Genomic DNA, 4761 nt, shown 5'->3' with positions numbered 1-4761 from the left:
AACTTGATGTACCAATTTTTCAAAAGAGGATTTTGGGAGTGACTTTGTAAACAAATATGCCAGATTGTCACTTGAGCAGATCTGTTGGATATCAGTTGTCCCTTGATTTTGAAGATCATGAGTGAAGAATAATTTGAGAGAAATATGTTTTGTTTTATCACATTTGATGTATCCACCCTTAAGTTGTATAATACCTGCTATATTATCCTCAAACAGGACAGTTGGAGCTATCTTATGATCAATAAGTCCACATGATGACAGAATATATTGGATCAAACTCCTGAGTCAAAAACACTCGCAACTTGCTTCATGAATCGCTAGTATTTCAGCATGATTAGAGGATGTTGCTGCAATTGTCTGTTTTGTGGACCTCCATGATATAGCTGTATCACCATATGTGAACAGGTATCCTGTTTGAGATCTTCCTTTGTGTGGATCAGACAAGTATCCAGCATCTGCATAGCCAACTAATTGTGACTTGGATCCATATGGATAAAACAATCCCATGTCAACTGTTCTATGAAGATATAGAAAGATTTGTTTGATTCCACTCCAATGTCTTCTAGTTGGAGAAGAACTATATCTTGCTAGTAAATTCACAGCAAATGACATATTGGGTTGTGTATTATTAGCAAGATATATTAGCGCTCCAATGGCACTAAGATATGGTACTTTAGGACCAATGATATCTTCATTTTCTTCCTTAGGACGGAATTGATCATTTTCCACATCCAAAGATCTTACAATCATTGGGGTACTCAAGGGATGTGACTTATCCATATAAAATCTTTTCAAGATCTTTTCTGTGTATGCTGTTTGATGAATAAAGATCCCATTTTTTATTTGCTCGATCTGCAGGCCGAGACAAAATTTAGTCTGTCCAAGATCTTTCATCTCAAACTCTTCTTTTAGAGTTTTTATAATTGTTGGAATCTCTTTAAGAGTCCCAATGATATTCAAATCATCAACGTACACAACAATTATAATGAACCCAGATGCATATTTCTTTATGAAAATATATGGGCATATATCATCATTCTTGAATCCATTTTTGGCCAGATACTCAATAAGACGATTATAACACATTCGTCCAGATTGCTTTAGACCATATAAAGATCTTTGCAATTTAACTGAGTATAAACCCTGTGAATATTCATTGGATGGTTTAGATATCTTTAGTCTTTCAAACACTTTCATATAGATATCCCGATCTAATGAGTCGTATAAATAGGCTGTTACCACATCCATCAAACCACATCCATCAAATGCATATGCAGTTTATGACATGCAGATAAACTGATCAAATAACGCAATGTTATCGCATCCACTACAGAAAAATATGTTTCTTCATAATTTATACCGGGCCTTTGTGACAAACCTTGTGCCAAAAGTCAGGCTTTGTAGCGCACAACTTCATTTTTCTCATTTCGTTTTCTCACAAATACCCATCGGTATCCAACAGGTTTTACATCTTCTAGTATACGGACTACAAGTCCAAAGACTTTACGTTTTACAAGTGAGTCTAACTCAGCCTTCATGGCTTCTTCCCATTTTGGCCAATCATTTCTTTGTCGACATTCTTCGACTGATCTTGGATCAAAATTCTTACTTTCGTGCATGATATTTTATGCCACATTATATGCAAATATTTCATTGACAATTATCTTATTTCGGTCCCATTTCTCTCCTGTAAAGACATAATTTATCGAGATCTCATCATTTTCAGAATTTTCAGGTACTTGAACGTCTTCTGGCATTAACACTATATCAGAATTTTGGACAATTGCAGGTGTCTTTATATCTTTCTCAACGGGAATAATATTTACCTTTTTTCTTTTTCGAGGATTTTTATCTTTAGAACTGACAGGCCTGCCACGCTTCTGGCGTGAATTTGTTTCAGTGGCAATTTATCCGACTAGGACATAAATTCGAATTGGGACATCTTCCGCTGGTATATAAGATTTGGTTATCCTCTTTGTATCGGAAAATGCATCAGGCAATTTATTTGCTATTCTTTGTAAATGTATAATCTTTTAAACTTCTAGTTCACACTGCTCTGATCGAGGATCCAAATGCATCAAGGATGATGCATTCCAATTAAGTTCCTTTTCAGGAAGCTTATTCTCTCCCCCTTAATGTTGGAAATTTTGATTCATCAAATTAACAATCCGCAAATCGGGCTTTAAATACATCCGCGGTTTGTATCTCAAGATACCTTACTATAAAAGGAGAATCATATCCAACATATATCCCCATTTTTCTTTGGGGTCCCATTTTGGTGTGAGAAGGTGGTGTAATGGGAACATATATCGCACACCCGAATATTCTTAAATGGAAAATATTTGCCTGTTGGCCAAAAGCTAATTGCATAAGAGATAACTGATGGTAACTCGTTGGTCTCAAACGAATAAGTGTTGTAGCATGTAAAATAGCATGCCCCAAACCCAGGTTGGGAGATTTGTTCTCAAAAGTAAGGGTCTAGCAATTAACTGGAGGCGTTTAATAAGTGATTCTGCTAACCCATTTTGTGTGTGAACACGAGCTACTGGATGTTCAACACTTATTCCATTAGCCATACAATAAGCATCAAAAGCTTAGAAAGTAAATTCACCAGCATTTATCAAGACAAATTGCTTTGATTGAATTTTCTGAAAATTGTGCTTTTAATCGAATAATTTGGGCAAGTAATCTCGCAAACGCCAGGTTGCGAGAAGACAATAAGCACACATGTGACCATCTCAAAGATGTGTCTATTAGGACCATAAAATATCTAAAAGATCTACATGGTAGATGAATAGGTCCACATATATCTCCTTGAATCCTTTCTAGGAATTTAGGAGACTTAAATCCATTCTTTATTGGTGATGGCCTTAAAATTAACTTTCCTTGAGAACATGCAGCACAACAAAATTCACTAGTTGTAAGAATCTTCTGGTTCTTTAGTGAATATCCATGGGAGTTTTCAATAATTCTCTACATCATGGTTGCTCTCGGATGACCTAATCTATCATGCCAAGTTATGAATTCATTTGGGCTAGTAAACTTTTGGTTTACAATGGCATGTGATTCAATTGCACTAATTTTGGTATAGTATAACTCAGATGAAAGTGATGGTAACTTTTCTAATATAACATTTTTATTTAAATCATGAGTTGTGATACATAAGTACTCATGATTTTCCTCATTCATTGTCTCAATATGATATCTATTTCAGCGAATATCTTTGAAATTCAACAAGTTTCTTAGAGACTTCGTAGACAATAGTGCCTTATTTATTATGAAATTTTTTCCTTCGGAAAACAAAATTATAGTTCTTTCGGAGCCTTCTATCACATTACTTGAGCCAATAATAGTATTAACATATTCTTCTTTTGGCACAAGATGAATAATATATATATATATATATATATATATATATATATATATATATATATATATATATCGCTTTTAAGAATGGTGTGCGAACTTGCACTATCCGCAAGGCATACATTTTCATTATATATCCTTGCTATTTTCTTCAAAGATAAATAATAATAAAATGAGTAGTAATACATGCACAGTCAAATTAAATTCTTGATTAGAATTATTTTTCTAAGAAACATTATACATAATTTCATATACTAAAATTTTATTATTATTACTATTATTATTATTTTTAAAATTTGACACATTTAATTATTTCAAAATTCTTAAATATAAACATTAATATTTTATTATTTATATACATAATATTTGAAAATTAAATACATAGAAAATAAAACTTAACAATAAGTTTCTTACATTATTTATTTACATGAATACTTAACAATCTTACATATTAAACTATTTTATCATTGATCAAATGACCAATATTTCTTTTAGAATCATCAAAGAAATCATATACATCATAATGAGTGGTAGAATTTTTAGCATCATTTGAAACAAAATTTGTTTCCTTTCCTTTGTCATCCTTATTCAAAGATGCTTGATAAAGATCGACTAGGTGCCTTGGGGTACGACAGGTACGCGATCAATGACCCTTTCCACCACAACGGAAACACTTATCCTCTGTTTGTTCAGAGTTTCTTTCTTTATCCCACTTATGGTGAGATCATTTCTTGTGAACATAATTTCTTTTCCTTCCATAATTGTTCTTGTCACTAAAACCTTGCCATTTACCTCTTTTGGGGTAATGATTTGCCACATTTGCTTTAGGAAATGGGACGGCACCAACTGGGCGCGTTTCACGATTTTTTAAGAGTAACTCATTGTTACGTTCAGTAACAAGAAGGCAAGAAATTAATTCAGAATATTTTTTTAATCTTTTTTCTCGATACTGCTGCTGCAGGAGCACATTCGAGGCATGGAAGGTTGAGAAAGTCTTCTCCAACATATAATTATCAGTTATGTTTTTGCCACATAATTTTATTCGTGAGGTAATTTGAAATATTGCAGAATTATATTCACTTATGGATTTAAAATCCTGCAGACGCAAGTGCGTCCATTCATATCGGACTTGAGGAAGTATCACTGTCTTTTGATGATTATACATCTCTTCAAGGTCTTTCCACAAATCTGCAAGATCTTTTAATGTGAAATATTTATTTTTCAATCATTCGTCAAGATGACGACGAAGGAAAATCATGGCCTTGGCTTTATCCTTTTGGGATACATTATTTTCAGCCTTAATGGTATTTCCAAGACCCATTGAATCAAGATGGATTTCAGCATCTAGTATTTATGATAAATAGTTGTTTCCAAATATATCAAGAGCATTAAATT

The sequence above is a fragment of the Arachis hypogaea genome, chromosome 5, assembly GCF_003086295.3.
Source record: "Arachis hypogaea cultivar Tifrunner chromosome 5, arahy.Tifrunner.gnm2.J5K5, whole genome shotgun sequence".
In the NCBI taxonomy this organism is placed as follows: domain Eukaryota; kingdom Viridiplantae; phylum Streptophyta; class Magnoliopsida; order Fabales; family Fabaceae; genus Arachis; species Arachis hypogaea.
This window is presented reverse-complemented; position numbering follows the sequence as displayed.